We start from the raw sequence: 19,418 nt of genomic DNA, 5'->3' as shown, positions 1-19,418 counted from the left end.
CACCAAAACAGAAACAGGGAGGGTGGGTGGGAAAACTAACTGAAGAACAGAGAAAAAACTTCCAGTTCAATTAATAATCATGCAACACAGTTAAATCAATTTAAATGCTGTATTATTTGAAAAAAAGTGCAGATAAAGGTACTTAAATTCTCTTATACCTCCAGCTGAATACAGCTAGATCTTAGCCAGCCAAAGCTGAGGTTTTTAAGCAGAAAATATTTCAAACTGTACCACTTAAATAGGCAAGGACAGGAAATCAAAGAATGCGGCTACCCCCACACCTGCAATTACTAACAAATAATAAAATTCAAGCCAGCACTAACTGAAGAACAGTCTCAAAACTTTCAGTTCAGTTATTAATGCAACACAGTTTAATAAATTTAAATAATGTATTATTTGAAAAAAAGTGCAGATAAAGGTACTTAAATTCTCTTATACGTCCAGTTGAGTACAGCTAGATCTTAGCCAGCCAAAGCTGAGGTTTTAAGCAGAAAATATTTCAAACTGTACCACTTAAATAGGCAAGGACAGGAAATCAAAGAATGTGGCTACCCCCACACCTGCAATTACTAACAAATAATAAAATTCAAGCCAGCACTAACTGAAGAACAGAGTCAAAACTTCCAGTTCAGTTAATAATCATGCAACACAGGTAAATCAATTTAAATACTGTATTATTTGAAAAAAGTGCAGATAAAGGTACTTAAATTCTCTTATACGTCCAGTTGAATACAGCTAGATCTTAGCCGGCCAAAGCTGAGGTTTGTAAGAAAATATTTCAAACTGTACCACTTAAATAGGCAAGGACAGGAAATCAAAGAATGTGGCTACCCCCACACCTGCAATTACTAACAAATAATAAAATTCAAGCCAGCACTAACTGAAGAACAGAGTCAAAACTTCCAGTTCAGTTAATAATGCAACACAGTTAAATCAATTTAAATACTGTATTATTTGAAAAAAGTGCAGATAAAGGTACTTAAATTCTCTTATATGTCCAGCTGAATACAGCTAGATCTTAGCCGGCCAAAGCTGAGATTTTTAAGCAGAAAATATTTCAATCTGTACCACTTAAAATAGGCAAGGACAGGAAATCAAAGAATGTGGCTACCCCCACACCTGCAGTTACTAACTACTAATAAAATTCAAGCCAGCACTAACTGAAGAACAGAGTCAGAACTTCCAGTTCAGTTAATAATCATGCAACACAGTTAAATCAGTTTAAATACTGTATTAGTTAAAAAAAAAAGTGCAGATAAATGTACTTAAATACTCTTATACGTCCAGTTGAATGCAGCTAAATCTTAGCCGGCCAAAGCTGAGGTTTTTAAGCAGAAAATATTTCAAACTGTTGGGGGACTTGATTCTCTGAGATGGCATGATTAATAATTATGCTAATAGGGAGGGCAATTGCTTCAGAAGCTGCTTTTAAAAAGTAGGAGGGGATTTCATCGGGGGCATTTGATCCTGGTTTTATTTTAAGTAGAAGTTTTTTGATGGTACAAATAGAAATGGGGTTGATAATAAATGGTGGGGGTTGTGGAGTTGAGGTGTTTAGGGAGGGAGAGGCGGGCTGGGGATGAGTTGCTGAGTTATTAGTGAAGGTTGATGTTAGTTTATTGATGGTATTTATGAAAAAGGAGTTAAATTGGTTTGCCAAATCCATGTCGGATGCATTTAGGTTAGGACATGGGTTTTCAGTTTTACCTGGGTTGAGGAGAGATGAGATTCCTTTCCAGAAAAATTTGGAATTGGTACTGTGGTTAGTTTGGAGGGTGGTAAAGTATGATCTGTGATCAGTAGTGATGAGTTTTTTGACTTTGTTACTTAGGCTTTTATATTCGGTGAGGATGGTGATGGTTTTATTTTTTTGATAACGTGCCCAGGTTCTGTCACGGAGTCGCATAGTAGCTAAAGTGTTTCTAGTTAGCCATGGGACTAGATTACTCTTGATACGCTTGGTTGTTAGTGAGGCAAATGAGTTTAGTAGGTTTATAAAGGTGGTATTGAAGTAGGTAAGAGCCTTGTCAAGTGGAAGGGCTTTAGAGGGTTCCAGTTTTTGTTTTTTAGTGTATATATGAAAATGTCAGGGTTGAAGTTTTTTAGGCAGCGAGTGGTAATATAGGAATGGGTAAGTTGGACAGAAGAGGGGAGACTAGCAAATGTGGGGAAGTGGTCAGTTAGTGGGTCTGGAAGAATGCCACTGTCAGAGAAATTGCGAGGATGGGATGCTAAGATCCAGTCTGTGATAATTCCATTAGTACAGTTTTTTGTGGGTCTGGTGGTGAGATTGATTAACTGGGTGAAATTATACAAGTTAATGTTAAGTGAGTTTGTGGGAGCTAGGATTGTGTCCCAGTTTATATTAACAATCACCCAGGATTATGGTTTCATGAGTGATACTAGAGACGACCCAGGATAGAATGTCTTCAAGGGTTGAGATGTTATCACCATGGGGGATGTAGAGGGAGAGGACAAATATAAGTTTATGCTTGTTTAGGTGCAATAGGGCTGGTATCAATTAGGCTTTACCGAAACTTGGGAGGGGTTTGGTGTGGGGAGTAACTAGGAGAGAGGCAGAGTATAACATTGCAACACCACCACCTTTTCTAGGAGTTCTGTCATTCCTTAGTATACGGTAGTTAGGTGGAAGCAGCTCAGAATCTTTTATGTGGGGTTTAAGCCAGGTTTCAAAGATTGAATGGCTGGTTGATTATGTAGTAGCCAGGCTTGTAGGTTTGGGATTTTATTACAAAGGCTTTGAGCATTTAGGACAGTGAAGTGAAGGGATTTAACAGTTGTCTGAGATTTGTGGGGTAGAGGGTTGGATCTGGACAGGAAGAGAGGGCAGGATTGGGGTGGATGTCTCCAGAGAGAAGGATAGAGATGTAAGTTTGGGGGAGATATTGTCCGAGGTAGCATTGGCTGATGCAGTGAGAGATTTTTGCGGATATATGGCTGAAATAGTTTATAGTTATATTTTTGGTTAGGACTTTATAGGGGAAGAGCATATAGGTGTTCATATGAAAGAGACAAGGGGATATATAGATGCAGTCCTGTGTGTTGTTCAGAATAGTTGTGGTGGTATGGAACTGGGTGTTATGTTTTTTAAGTTTGTGGATTGGGTTAGGTAGTTTAGATAGGAAAGGGTTGTCAGAATAAGTATTTATTTAAGGATGGATTTTGTTTTGAGGGACATGGTCATTTTTTAAATATGGATGGGGGAGTGTAATTTAGTAAGAGCTTAGTTTAGTTTGCTGGATTAAAGTTTATCGGTGTATCAGCGACCCAGTGGGATAGGATAGCCTATTTAAGACTTTTAGTGGAGGAGGAGATTTAGAATAAGATTTGATTGGGCTGTATGAGAGATGGGAGTGGCTATACAAGAATAAATGTAGAGACGCTGGGGTGGTTGGGAATTGGGGGAGCAGAGTGAGCCCACAGGGCGAACGGAGCAGGTAGAACCAGATGTTGGAGGAGCAACCAAGAGAACAATCAGAAACTGTAGCAATGACTACAGCAGAAAGGAATTCATTCATTCGAGCAATTGGGGAAAGAACAGTAGAATTGTTTCTGTAAACTAGAACAGGATCCCACTAGAAATGAGACAACTTACTGATTTAAAATCATTTCAGGGGAAACTTCTTGACCACTTAAAGAAAATGTAATGTGTGCATGCTTTATTGATATAGGATAGAATGGGTACTCCTCCCATATTTCACCACACCATTGACTTAATAGCCACTTTCAGGTTGGGTCAAGTCTAAGTTCTGTGTCGTGAATAAGCAGCCTCCATTTCATCTGCCACTTTAACCCCTTTTTCTAGGTTTTCCTCTTGGTTAATCCACACCTTGGGCTATTTTTTGCGAGCTGTATATCTCCCTACATCCTAAACCTCCACTTCCTTTAGCTACAACTCTAATTCTTGTATTTTTCGTATATCATAGGCTTACTGTGCAAACTTTATATATTAAATGTACTCCAGATTACATCTTCTCACTGTAGAAATTTCTTGTTTATGAATGTTCACTTGAATAACACACTAGCAGTGAACTAGGTAAATTTCAGGTAAAAATTGCAGGAGTATGTAATATTGAAAACTCTCTGCAATGAAGTGAAGATGTGCTTTATTTGTTTTCTTTTGTTGACTGTGAAAACCCAGCTGGGCAAAAAGTCAATTTTCAGCTGCAACATGGGGAGAAAAGCTCCACAAATGTTAAGTTTGACCTACAGTTTAAAGGCAGGGTTACGATGGATATATATTTACAAACAGATGGCACACTTAGTGCTCTGTTGCAAATAAAGCATAAATAATAGTAACAGAAGATATGTGTGCATTGGATAACATGCATTTAGAAATATTTATGAATTGGAGCAACGGTCAGAGTTGGAAATAAAAATAGTACAAGGAAATGGATTGTGTACATAGATTATAAATAGCCCATAAGGCTGGAAAAGGTATAAGTGAGAAGATAACATGATGCAAAGAGAGGGATTTGATGTAAAAGTCATTACTGAAATAATAAGGAAGTGTATAGAGTTGTATGTGATGTTGTGGAGGGTGTGGGGGGGAGAGTTGCAAATTTAAGGGAAAATCGATGACTAGGTCTAGACAGGTATGAAATGGAGGAAGAAGAGATGAAACAGTATCTAGTAAGGAAAGGAAGGTGAGTGAGATCTAGAGAGAGAGAAAGAGAGTAATGAGATAGAATGAAGGAAAAAGTAAAACAAAAAAGGTATGGATATTATGATGTTCTTCTTGTTTCATTGTTGCAGTCATCACCTGTGGGTTACTTGCAGTGGTAGCCCTCGGCCGGCCCGTATACCAGAGTCAGTGTTTTTCTGTGTCTGTTGCTGTCGCTTGCTGCCTGATGTCAGGTTGTCAATGCTATAAAGGAGGGCAGCCGACGTCATTACATCAGTCTTTCTTGCTGTGGAACCCGCAGCAGAAGCGGTTCACAAGTGTGCCGGTCGGTCGCTACCAGAGGTTGAATTACAGCTGAAAACGTCTAAAGCTAAGTACCCGTTGGGGGTCCTTTTTTCTTGCACTAACCAATGTCCAGAAAACTTAACACTTGTCTCACCTGTGGAAAGCAAATATCACACCAAGATTTCCACTCATACTGTGTCACTTGTTTAGGCCTAGACCACAATGTCCCCCATTGCCGATTCTGTGCTCTCTTTAACACGAGAACCATTCGTCATAGAGCTGTTGTTGTAGCCAGGTATTTTCGTCTTCTGTCTTTGCATTCCAAAATGGAGTCCATCAGCCAACAATCTGTAGACATTCCGAAAAAACATAGGGATAAAGATAGAGACAGACCACACAAGGCTAAGCCTTCCAACAACTCTACTGCTAAGCAGGTCATCAGTTCTCCGGAATTCAGTGAGGCGCCTTCGCAGCCCCTGATGCCCGATTTGATATCTTTGCAGGCCACTACTGAGATCCTTTCGGAGTCTGGTATGCCGCAGAAATCTTCTTAGTCTTTTGAGCCTTTGGTTGATTCTGGAGCCATGACACAGGCACCGGCTTCCGAGGAGGTTTTTCGCACTGCCGAATCTAGACAAAAAATGATGTCTTCTCCTCCCACCTACTGTTTCTCTCAGACTGATGGATTCTCTTAGGCCTAGAGGCAAGGCCACTCCTAGGAAAACTAACTCTAGTCACCATTTTACTCGTGCTCCACCACCCCAAGCTCAAATGCTTAAAATGGTGGAGGATCTTATCACCTTTATCAGGGGTAGTTAGACTGCAATTTCTGAAAGGAAGAGAGACCTTTCTCCTGAAATACTGGCAGAACAGAATTCTGAGGAGTCTGGTTATTCAGATTTTGAAGAGGAACAACCACCTCTGACTGCTTATGAGGATTCAGATGCAGAGGAATCCATTCCTTCTCCCTCCCGACCAGAAGATCTTTCCTTTGGCGAAACCCTTCACACTCTCAGGGAACATTTCCACTGTGAATCCCAGGACTTCCCTCAGTCTAAGGAAAGACTAAGAGAGTCTCTAGACCTGCCCCAGCACAGACCCTTGTCCATCCCTCAAATCTTAGTGGTGGTTGATGATGTCTTCCAGGAATTCAGTTTAACTCCTGATGCCCTCCCACCTGCTCCCAGAAAAACTGACAGGTATTACAGAGTACCGGATTCTCATAAATACCTGTACAGAAATCCTGCTGCAGACCTGGAGGTCATTACACAGGGACCAAAAGGAGCTAAGGCTAGTTCTGCAAAGAATCCTTTTCCTTCTAAGAAGGACTCCAGAGCTCTGGACAGATTGGGTAAAAAAAGTACACACCTCTGCAACCTTAACTATCAGAGCATTCAGCTGTCGGTTCCATATGTTAAAATATCAACAATACACTTTGGAACTACTAAAACAAAAGATTTCAACCTTTCCTGAATGTGCCAATTCGAAAGAGCAGATTTACTGCACTCTACTTGTCAAGTGGCTAAACACTCATTACACTGTGGATATTGACTCCATAGAAGCCTCAAGCAGGGCAGCAGTGTCAGGATCTGTCATTAGGAGACATGCATGGTTGAAGGAACAACCTCTCCCTGATCATGTAAAATCTAAATTACTTGATCCACCCTTGGATAAGAACAACTTCTTTGGAGTAAAAGCAGATGAGGTGCTTAAAAAAGATGGAAGACAAATCAACACCATCCCCCACTCTGGAATTATAGATAAGCTCACAAAACTAGATAATAAATCCCTATGTAAAAAGATGGGTTGCCAACTGGCTCACGGACAGAACCCACCCTGTGAAAGTAGTAGACTCCAAATCAGACTTCAGACTGAGTGACAAGTGGAGTACCACAGGGTTCTGTCCTGGGTCCTCTCCTGTTTGGTATCTACTTCTCTGAAGTACAGGCAAACACAGAAGATCTTTGGCTAACTAGGAGCCATAATCGAAACTCCTAACGATGTGGACATGCTACAAAAGGGCCTTACTGAGACACATGCCTGGTGTCAAAACCATGGCCTGAAGCTCAATGTCAAAAAGTGTATTGTCATCCCCTTTGGTAAAAACTCTGTACCCATGAACTACCACATAAGTGGTAGTCTACTTAACGTCGAAAGTGTGATGAGACCTTGGGACAGGTGGACAGTTGTCTCTCCTTTGATAATCACATCGCCACAGTGGTCAGGAAATCCTTCTACGTGGCACACCTCATCACAAAAGGTTTCTCATCCAGAAAAAAAGAGGTCATTGTTCCCTTCTACTCATCACTCATTAGACCCATTATATAGAGTACAACGCCCCTTTTGGTATGTACCTCACAAGACATCTACAACAACTGGAAAGACCACAGAAATACCTCACAAAGAGGATTACTGGCCTCAAACAGATGCCCTACGTAGACAGTCTCAAAATACTCCAGCTTTACTCCATCGCATATCCCCTACTCAGAGGCGATCTCTGCCTAACATACAAAGCTATGTCAAACCCAGAGCTGTTGAACATGTTCCACTTAAAGAAATCCCAATCCCTCCGAGCTACACGCTTTAGGGACCTAAACCTTGTCACCACAATAAACAGAATATGCTGGAGGGATAGATTCCTGTCCCAGAGACTTCCCATACTCTGGAACAGACTACCTATCTATGTCAAACAGAGCTCCTCCTTAGCACTCTTCAAGAAAAGTGATGATGATTGGATGGGAAATAGGAAATTCACCCCAGGGATCACTTCTGTGGCTCTGCTTGACGGGCACAGGAAAATAATTTTCTTGGGTGGCGAAAGCCAGGGTACCTTTTTGGCTAGGCTTATATAGGCCCTAGGGCTAATAGCCTAGTACCTACCTATGAACAAAGCAAAATCTATGCAAACAGTAAAAGATTTCCTTCAGGTACAACCTCCTGGGTTCAGCAGGAAGTTTCCCTCAAAACACTGGTCCTTTGCTGAACCTAGCAGACAGGGGCAAGGTAAGCTCTGCAGGGACAGACCATTCACACTCCTATCCGAGAGACAGCAGAGAACCAAACTGTGGACCACTTCCACTCCAAAGGCAGGGAGTTCTAAGCCATCTCTTTATGGCAAAAACTCTCAGTGACCCCCCCCCTTTCCCCCTTCTGCCCTCTTTTCACTCAACAAAAACTAGGAGGAAGGCTGTCCCTCTGCAAAGAAAATTGGTTTTCTGTAACAAAGAACCAATGGGTCTTGGAGGTCATTTTTCAGGGGTACAAATTCTCCAACGAACTCCCAATACCAAGAGGGTACCCAGACTTACCTAAAAATCAGTGGGCAGAGGCATTGAAACAAGTCCAAACTCTCATATCCCAAGAGGGAGTAGAATCTGTCCCCTCAGATCAAACAGGCAAAGGCTTTTTTCCAGAATATTCCTTGTTCCAGAAAAGAGGGTGCTTGGTGCCACATCCTGGACCTATCCACTCTGAACACTTTCCTGGTGATCCCCAAATTCAGAATGCTAACTTTGCAGCAGCTGCTGCCTTTGCTGACAAAAAATGCATGGTTAGTAACTCTAGATCTAAAATGTACCTACCTCCACATCCCCATAAAGGAATCCTGCAGGAAATTCCTTTGTTTCAGAGCAGGCTCACAACACTTTCAGTTCTCTGCGCTACTCTTTGGCTTATCTACTGCTCCCAGGGTATTCACCCAATGCTTAACCCCGGCCATAGCCTTTTGCAGACAGAAAAATATCTAAATTTACCCTTATCTGGATGACTGCCTCATTCAAGCAGTTTGCAAAGAAAAGCTCCTCAAAGACCTCCTCTTTGCCAAAACCCTCCTAACCTCTTTTAGAGTATGCCATCAACAAGAAGAAATCAAGGCAAACGCCCGCCAGGAAGATCATTTTCTTGGGAGCACTGCTGGACACAGCATTCCAAATGGCCTTCCTATCCCCAGAAGAGCAGAGCTTTCCTGCCTCTCTATTTTACCCAGCTAGCTTCCAGCAGTCACCTCATTGCGAGGAAGTTCCTGGAAGCCTTGGAGTACATGGCATCTTGCATCCTTCTAATTTCTCTGGCCAGGCTTCACATGAGAAAGCTTCAGTGGTACCTAAAGAACCTTTTGTGTCAGCACTCTCATCCTCTAGAGACCTTTCTACCTCTGATCCCCTGTATAAGGGCCGAGTTTCTCTGGTGGGCAAGGACCTGTGCCCAGAACAAGGGTTTTCCTTTACCCTCCACCCAACCAAGCAGTCCATTACCACCTACGGCTCAGACACACAGCTTGTGGCACTCACCTATAAGGCAGGTGCGCACCCAAGGTCTTTGGGATGCCCAGCACCTTTCCTTATACGTCAACCAGAAGGAAATTATGGCAATACAAAAGGCTCTGACATCCTTCAAACCCCATCTCAAGCCAGAGGTTCTCTTTATCAAAACAGACACCACAGTAATGTGGTACATTGACAAATATGGAGGGACCCAATCTTACTCTCTTTGCAGGCTAGCCATGTACCTCTGGCTGACAGCCTCTTCCATGGGACTGCACCTGATAGCCAAATACCTGCCAGGGATCAACAACACCCTGACAGACCACTTAAGCAGAAACTTACTGGATCCCCACGAATGGCAGCTCCAAAGAAAAATCTTTTTACAAGTCATTCAGGAGTGGGGAACTCCAGAGGTGGATCTCTTTGCTTCGCATCTCAACCATCAGGTGAAAAAAATCTGTACCAGGGAGTATCCCCACCTAGCGTGGAAGGTGGATGCCTTGACCTTCCCCCTGGAACACCCTCTTTGTGTACGCATTCCCTCTGCTTCCCCTCATTCCCAAGGTACTGATCAAAATAAGGGAGGAGGGACCAAAGGCCATCTTCATGCCCCAGATTGGCCCAGATCACATGGGGTACCCCTTACTGCGCAACCTGACCTTACAGCCTCCCAGGCAGCTTCCCCTGATCTCAGACCTCTTAACTCAGGCCGGGGGGGGGGGATGTTGCACCCAGACTTGTAGACTCTCAATCGATCAGCATGGCTAATAATCTAAAGGCTAACAAGGGGCCCCTGTTAAGCAAACAGGTCCTAGACATTATCACAGAGCCCAGAAGGCCCAGCACCAGAAAATCTTACTCAGGAAAATGGAAAAGATTCTGCTCCTGGAGCCAGTCCAGAGGGGGCAGTACTTCACAACCCGCCATCCCCCTCATTCTGGACTACCTATCGGAGCTACTTAATAGTGACTTCTCCTTCTCCTCTATTAAAATCCAGACCTCAGCCATTTCAGCTCATTTTGATACAGGGCAGCCCCTGTTCTCCCATCCTTTGATTAAGCAATTTCTCAGAGGGGCTTCTAATATCAGACATCCCAGAAGGCCACCCACTCCAGCCTAGAACCTGAATTATGTTTTGGAAAAACTAACTTTCCCACCCTTTGAACCTGCTGCTTCAGCAGAACTAAGATACCTCTCCCAGAAGACTGCTTTTCTCCTAGTTATCACCTCAGCCAGAAGGGTTTCAGAACTTCAGAGCCTGATGGCCATTGAGCCCTTTATCGTCTTCTATGCAGACAGGGTCTTTCTGAGGACTAATCCCTCCTTTATGCCCAAGGTGGTATCTAATGTAACTCTCAACCAGGCCATGCATCTACCCACCTTCTTTCTTAAATGTCAAAACAAGGGGGAAAGAATTCTGCACTTACTAGATGTGCACAGACAGCTCAGATACTATATCCGTACCATACTAAACCCTTCAGTAAAACAGACCAACTACTTTTCAGCTTTGCCCCATGGGCAGATGGGAAGCCTATTTCCAAACAAACCATTTCCAAATGGATATCACATTGTATCCATTTCTGTTACACATTGCATGGGAACTCCCCCAAGTCTATTTGAACCCATTCTACTAGGGCAGCCTCCACTTCCACAGCATTCCTCAGAGGAGTTCCCACCAGGGACATCCTGGAAGTTGCCACCTGGACTTCTGTCCATACCTTTACCAAGCATTACCACCTACCTGTGTTTTGTAAGGGTAGGGCAGGGTTTGCCTCTGCAGTTCTGCAGGGCTTGCTGAACTATTCCTAGGTCTCTTACTAATCCTACCACCCCTTTCCTCAGTTTTGGGAATCCTCCCACAGGTGATGACTGCAACAGTGAAACACGAAGAACATAGTACAGTTGTGTACACTTACCATAAATGTAGATGTTCAACTGTATTCACTGTTGCATTCCTGGTTTCCCACCCTCCTTCTCCCTTATATCTTCTTTCTTTAGGGAGACATAAGTTTCTAACTGTGGCTTTTAGCCACCAGTAAACCTTACCATATTTACTTGGGCCTCTGACTGGTCAGGGCAAGAAAAACTGATGTAATGGTGTCGGCAGCCCTCCTTTATAGCACTGATGACCTGACAGCAGCTGGTGCAGAAAAACATTGACTCTGGTATTCAGGCAGGCCGAGGGCTACCACAGCAGGAATAACCCACAGGTGATGACTACAACAGTGAATACACTCGAACATCTACATTTATGGTAAGTGAACACAACTGTACTTTGTTGGGTTAGCCAAATGTAGTGTGTGTGTGCAGAGTCAGGTATTGTTTCAATGTTGCTTTAGGTGGGGTTTAAAACTTCTTATTTTGTGTATTAATTTACTTTTGAGTGAGATAGCATTCCATAGTTTACAGACAATAGGAATAAAGTGATATTGTTTGATTTTATTGCATGAGTAGATGTTTGGTAGGGTTGTAGTGTTTTGCAGTGCTGGGCATTTTTCTGAGCTTTATATCCAGTTGTGGGTTATGACTAGTGTGTAAGTCAAGTAATGAGGCAATTCAAGACATTTTAGATGTTTTAGGGACCATACACTGATAGGTTTTGTAGGAGATGTTCGAAAATTTGGCATTAAGCTGTGGGTAGTGCTCAGGTTAGTGAGAATAGGAGACGCGTGCTGGAGGAGATGTGAGTATGTAGGTTGTTGGTAGGGATTTTTTTGCAGTGCCTGTGAGATATTGTTTCGCTGTTAGAGGCAGCCTAGTTTCATGCATCTTTTTTTGATAGCTTGAACAAGATGGTGGTCGGATTTGAGATTCTCTTCAATTTGGACCCCTAGAAGTTTGGTATGTGCTATGGCTTTAATTTTAGTGTTTGATGAGATAATGTGGAATGTGTGTGTGTTATATTCAGAAAAATGTCTGGTGGTGAAGAACATTAATTTGATGGGAGTTTGTGTGCCGGGATTCATCAGATGAGAGTGAGAGTGAGCCTGGGTGATTTTTTTGGAAGATTTGTAAAGTTGGCTGAACAGGTAAGTGTGGAGTCATCTGCATATTGAGTTTTTGTGATGTTCATCGTGTTATACTGCTGCAGTCATCACACTTGGGTTATACTGCCATCAGGTGGTCCCGCAGTCGGCCGAATCCCAAAGTCTTGGTCCGGCGTCGGTTGTCGTCGCTTCTTCCCTGACGTCAGAGTGACAGGGGGATAAAAGAGGCAGCCGACGCCATTTTCTTCAGTCTTTCTTGCCGCGCGGTGCCCGAAGCAGAAGCAGTTCACAAGTGCCGGTCGGCTAGCTCCTGAGATTTTCGAATCGAATTTCAGCCCGAAGTCTTCTCTAAAGCTAAGTACCCCGTTCTGGAAACTTTTCTTGCCTCAGACCGATGTCAGACAAAGTTAATAATTGCATTTCTTGTGGGAAGCAAATACCTCATAAGGATTTTCATTCTTATTGTATTCCTTGCCTAGACCCAGACCACGACGTCTCTGGTTGTCTGTTTTGTGCTAGGTTCAACAAACGTGCAGTCAAGCGTCGGGCAGATTTTGCCCGACATTATTTTGGCAGAAAATTTAATTATAGCATGTCGTTGGAGCAACCGACATCAGCAATGATTAAAAAATGCAAGGACAAGGACAGGCAACCAAGGCCAAGACCAGATACTGAGGCCTCAGCAAGGATTGCCGCCGGTTCTCCAGTTTTCAGCGAGGTGCCTACGCAGCCCCTGACTACCGCAGATTTAGAAATTCTGACGGCCTCCCAGACCGAATCAGCTGGGCCTCAGGAGCCGGTTCCATCTCACCCCTCGGACACCAACCCTGACGGTGATCCGGAGATTTTGGACAGGCCTTCTGTTTCTGAAGGTGTCTTCAAACCGACAGCTATCTCCATTAAGTCTTATGCTAAACTTAAAGCCCCCTTAAAAGTTAGGAAACCGGGTCCACAGTCCCACCCACAGGCCCCTATGCCTAAAAAAAACAGATGCTTAAGATGGCTGAGGATTTAATTACCCTTATGAGGGGTTCACAACCCCCTTCTGACAAAAGGCCTAGACTGGAGGAAGATTATCCTTCCTCTGACCAAGCATCCCTTTCCTCAGCTAACTCTGAGGACCAGGATTATTCCTTCCCTCCTTATGAAGACTCAAATGCTGAAGAGTCCATTCCTTCGGTCTCCCCCCCCCCGAAGACTACTCTTTTGGGGAAACTTTACACACCATGAGGGAACACTTCCACTGGGAAGGCCAAGATTACTCTGACTCTAAGAAAAGACTCCGTGAGTTTCTTCTTCTCCCACAGCATAGACCCCTTGCAATTCCTCCAGTTTTAGACATTTTGGATGATGTTTACACCGAATCTAGTCTAAACCCAGATTCCTTACCTGTTGCACCAGCTAAACCAGACAGATACTACCGAGTTCCTGATTCTCATAAGTTTCTATATAAAAGCCCTGTTGCAGACCCCGAAACCATTTCCCAGGGTCCCAAAGGGGTTAAGGCCTCTACTGCTAAGAATCCACTACCTTCTGAAAGAGATTCCAGAGCATTAGAAAGATGGGGGAAGAAAGTGTATACGTCTGCCACTTTGGCCATGAGGGCCTTAAACTGCCAATTCCACATGCTAAAATACCAGCAGTACTTGATTACACAGCTAAAGCAGAAAATGATCCCTCAGACAGATCAACCTGATTTCAAAGAGATGCAGGATTTGCTGCATGCAGCAGAACAGGTGGGAAAGCATACCTTACAGTGTGGTTTTGATTCATTGGAAGCCTCATGTAGAGCAGCTGTCACAGGATCTGTAATACGTAGACATGCTTGGCTAAAAGAGCAAGCCTTACCAGAACATGTCAAAGCAAAGTTATTGGATGCTCCATTGCAGAAAGATGTGTTATTTGGTGTCAAAGCAGAGGAAGTTTTAAAGAAAATGGAAGAAAAGGCAAAATCTATGCAGACAGTTAAAGATTTTTTTACAGGTACAACCTCCTCGTTTCAGCAGAAACTGGCCATCAAAAAACTGGTCCTTTCCTGCATCAGACAGACCCCAAAGGGGTAGGTACAGACGCCCAAGGGGCAGAGGCCAGCCACAAGGTTCTTTCAGGCCTAGACAATGGCATACAACAACTCAAAGAGGTGGAGACGAAAGATCTCAACCCTTCAGGAAACAAACACAACGACTTCCCTCTTTGCCTGCCAAGCAAAATTGCCCTGGCAGCACCTTTGGGAGGAAAACTGGCTCTATTTCCACAAAATTGGTGCATCATAACAAAGGACAAATGGGTTCTGGATATTATTACCCGAGGCTACAGATTTCATTTTCACACTTTACCACGGATGAGAGGCATGCCAAATCTGCCTCCAAACCAATGGGCAGAGGCACAAATGCAAATTTCAGCTCATATGGATATGAAAGCAATTCAAAAGGTACCTACAAAGGAGCAGTTCAAGGTTTTTACTCAAGACTATTTCTAGTACCAAGAAAGGACAAAGCCTGGAGACCCATTTTAGACCTCTCAATTCTAAACACTTACCTGGAGGTACCCAAATTCAAAATGCTCACACTACAGCAGCTTCTTCCCATGCTGGGCAAGAAGTCTTGGCTGGTAACGTTGGACCTCAAAGAGGCATACCTGCATGTCCCTATCAGACAAGATTGCAGAAGATACCTCAGATTTTTGGCAGGTACAACGCATTATCAATTCTCTGCATTGCTCTTTGGCTTATCTACTGCGCCCAGAGTATTTACGAAATGCCTGGCATCAGTAATTGCGTACTGCAGACAACGAGGAATACAAATTTATCCATATCTGGACGACTGCCTGATCCTAGCGGACAGCAAGGCCATTCTATTACAGCATCTGGCATTTGTAACAAAGCTGCTAAGTTGCTTAGGGTGCACAGTAAACAAAAAGAAGTCAAAGGCTAATACCCTTACAAGACATAATATTCCTGGGTGCCAGCTTAAATACAATGGCCCAGATGGCTTATCTCACGCCAGACAAACAAAAACAACTGACTCAATACTTCAAAAAGATGGCAACTTTTACCCAGCTCACTGCAAGGAAAATCCTGCAGGCATTGGGGTTCATGGCATTCTGCATTCAACCAATTCCACATGCAAAGCTGCATATGAGGAAATTACAATGGTACCTAAAAAGTGTATGGACTCAACACAGGCACAGCCTCGAAACAAGTATACCTCTCATTCCCTGCCTTCAAAAAGAGTTCCTATGGTGGGCTCAAGCATATCAAATAAACAAGGGTCTTCCTTTCGTCTTACCTCCAGCAAACCAAACTATGACAACAGATTCTTCAGACTACGCCTGGGGAGCACACATGGCAGGACAAGTGCATACAGGGCAAATGGTCTGCAAAACAAATGCATCTACACATCAACCAAAAGGAGATGCTAGCTGTGCAAAATGCACTGACAGCCTTCAAGGACCTCTTGCGTCCAGGACAACTACTAATAAGGACAGACAACACCACAGTTATGTGGTACATAAAGAAACAGGGAGGAACACACTCCTACCCTTTATGCAGACAGGCAATGACCGTGTGGAACACAGCATTGACTTTCCAAGTACAACTGCAAGCACAATTCCTGCCAGGAAAGGAAAACATATTGGCAGACGAATTAAGCAGAAATTTGACAGATCCTCACGAGTGGAGACTACACCCACAAGTATTTTCAATGATAACTCAAAGGTGGGGATGCCCAGACATAGATCTATTTGCCTCCCCCAACATTTGCCAACTACAGAAATTTTGCACAAGGACTTATCATTCCCTAGCCTGGAAAGTGGATGCCCTATCATTCAGTTGGACAGCATTGACAGTCTATACCTTCCCACCACTACCTCTCTTGACCAAGGTATTACTGAAAGTCAGATCAGAGAGACCTCAAATGATCTTCATTGCTCCGGACTGGCCACGTCAGCACTGGTACCCATTACTAAGGACCTTGACTCACAGCCCTCAATGGATCTTACCTCAATTTCCACTTCTGCTGACTCAGCAAAACTCTCAGATCCTTCACAGTCAGCTCAGGACTTTAAATTTAGCTGCATGGAGAATACCTTGAATTATCAATCAACACTTCTCTCAAAGGACGTCCTGAATGTCATTTTGGAGGACAGGAGGCCCAGCACCAGAAAAACTTACTCAGACAAATGGAAAAGATTTTGTGCATGGAACCAGGCTAAAGGCCAAAATCCATGGATACCAAACATTCCTCAAATACTCCAATACTTAACTGAGAATACTACACAAAGGCCTTTCTTTCTCATCCATTAAGATCCATGCTTCAGCCATTTCAGCTCAATATAATACGGATCCTCCCATATTCTCACACCCTTTACTAAGGCAGTTTCTCAGAGGGGCTAAGAATATAAGACCCCCCAGAAAACCCCCAACGCCAGCTTGGGACCTCAACTTCGTTTTAGAAAAATTAACACTACCTCCTTTCGAACCAGCCTTCTCAGCAGAACTACAATACTTGTCATGGAAAACGGCTCTGTTGCTGGCTATCACCTCAGCATGCAGGGTCTCAGAACTACAAGCGCTTATGGCAGTGGAACCTTTCATCATTTTCCATCAGGACAGAGTATCTTTACGAACTAACCCTACCTTTATGCCAACGGTAGTATCCAGTGTGGCTTTGAATCAGACCATTCATTTACCCACCTTTTATCCAAACCCCCAGAATAAAGGAGAAAGAGTCCTTCACTCTTTGGACATTCACAGACAGCAACGTTACTATTTGGATAAGACAGACTTTCAAAAAAACTGACCAACTCTTTGTATCCTATGCTGCAGGTTCACAAGGAAAGGCTATTTCCAAACAGACCATCTCCAAATGGATAACACATTGTATCCGCTTTTGCTACTCGCACCATGGGAAAGCAGTGCCTGTTAATATTAGGTCCCATTCTACCAGGGCTATAGCAACCTCAGCAGCCTTTCTCAGGGGGGTTCCAACCAAGGACATTCTGGAGGCAGCTACTTGGAGTTCAGTGCACACCTTTACCAAGCACTACCACCTTCCATTATACTCAAAAACCAGAGCTGGTTTTGCCACTGTAGTTCTGCAGGGCATCCTAGCTTCACCTAACCCAGTTTAGTACCAGCCACCCATCCATAGCTTTGGGATTCTACCCAAGTGTGATGACTGCAGCAGTATAACACGATGAACATAGTACAGTTTTGTACCTACCATAAATGTAGATGTTCGAGTGTATATATTGCTGCAGTCCAGGTTACCCTCCCACCATCCCCTCTACATACCAGGGTGTTAGTTATAACTCCATGTACATCAGTCTATTGGATGCATGCCTATATGGTGTATTTGCTAACAGCTTATACTATTGTTTATCTACTAAGGTATTTTTGCATAGTTATTTGTATTGCCTCCCTACTTGGGGGCACCTGACATCTGGGGCAAGAAAAACTGAAGAAAATGGCATTGGCTGCCTCTCTTTTCCCCCTGTCGCTCTGACGTCAGGGAAGAAGTGACGACAACCGACGCCGGACCAAGACTTTGGGATTCGGCCGACTGTGGGACCGCCTGATGGCAGGATAACCCAAGTGTGATGACTGCAGCAGTATATACACTCGAACATCTACATTTATGGCAGGTACAAAACTGTACTGTCTCTCTGATAGCAATATGATATTTGTTTATGGTAATATTGAATAGTTGAAGGTGCTAGAATAAGTATAAATAGACCTTTGGAAATCTACCTTGGACTGGTGGGAATGATGGTCTTTTTGGAGTTTCACAGCTTCATATCTGTTAGATAGCTATGGAGCCAAGGTATTGTTGGCTGATCAAGTCCAAGGCTATAGAGTTTGATAAAATGTTAGTATAACAGTGTCAAAGGCTTTGAATAGGTTAAGGAAGAGAGATACCACCATGTTACTAGTGTTCCTGTTTTGATTCATAGTGCTCGTGAAATTGAAGAAGGCAGTTTTAGTACTATGCTTGGGTCGAAAACCATTGTTGGGTTTTTGAGAAGAGATGGTTGTCTGTGAGGTATTTGACAAGCTGAGAAGTGAGTACATTTTTCCAGGATTTGGGGTTGTGGTAATAGAATGGGAATAGGTCTGTAGTTAAACTCAGTTGAGTTGCTGCCTTTTTGTAGGTTTCTAAAGTGTCTGAAATTTTGTTTTCCAAGCTTTGTCTCTCTGTATGAGGCATTTTTTTTGTTAGCTATGGGACTGGGCTTGGTTTAACTCTGTTCTGAGTGGGACCTTTTCCAGAAGACTTGGGAAAGTTTTGTTAAAATGGGAGACAGCATCTTCTTAGGACAGGGTTTTTAGTATTCCAGTTGTAATGGCATAGGGAGGAGACAAAGGTATCGTTGTTGAATTTGGTTAGGTCTTACACTTTGTTGTACAGTATTGGTTTGTTTGTATTAAAGTGATGTCTGAGTATATATGTTGGGAGGTGTCACTAATGCAGTCAGGCATCTGGATGGGTTTTTCAATTCCACTATTTCTTGTAGTGACACTGATTAGTTGAAAGAAACCAAATAGAGTTATTAGATTTGTAGGGGAAGCCGAGTTGCTATGCTACCAGTCAGTGTTTAGGTCACCCATAATAATGGTTTCTTTTTGTTATGTTATGAGCTATCCATTGGAGGATGTTTTCAGCAATAGCTACGTTATTACCTGTTAGAATCTGTATTCCATTAATGTACATGTCTTTTCTATTAACTTTTAGATTAGTGATCAGTACTTTTGCGTTATTTGGGAGGAAATGTGGGTAGAGAATAGGCTTGTATGCTGTTTTGTGCTGTGAAATGAACTGTGACATCTCTGTAATTTTGTTGAGTATATGCTCTGGTACTAGCTGAAAAGGGTCTCTGGGCTAGTCTGATTAATTCTGCTAACAAACACAGATAATTAAAATAAATAAGCTAGCAGAGGTAGTTAAGGGAGCTTGGGATTGGGTGCAAGATGGAAAGAAAACGGACAGACAGCTGCATGGGACCAGCTGCACCAAGCAGGTTGACTTGAGAGGCCACTAGTATCACTACTGTTACACTGGCTAAAAGTCTGTATGTTCATGAACCAAAAATTAATTGTTCTCACCCTAGAAAATTGGTGCAGCCTTTTTTTCATTCCCATTTGTGTTGCATTGCTTTCATCTTGTATGCAGATGGCATGCATCTCTGTGATGCTTTTGGGAAGCAATGCTGTCTGCTAACAAGTAAGAGTTTCTGAAATGG

General features: G+C 43.1%; 1 protein-coding gene across 7 annotated transcripts in view; it reads left to right on the top strand.

The window, feature by feature from the left end:
• Positions 1-19,418, top strand: part of LLGL2 (LLGL scribble cell polarity complex component 2) — a 2,451,001-nt gene that overhangs the window by 2,371,021 nt on the left and 60,562 nt on the right. The gene's annotated exons all lie outside the window — the stretch shown is intronic.

Source organism: Protopterus annectens, chromosome 10.part0 (genome assembly GCF_019279795.1).
Source record: "Protopterus annectens isolate FY-2018-M chromosome 10.part0, PAN1.0, whole genome shotgun sequence".
NCBI lineage: Eukaryota > Metazoa > Chordata > Ceratodontiformes > Protopteridae > Protopterus > Protopterus annectens.
This window is presented reverse-complemented; position numbering and strand designations above follow the sequence as displayed.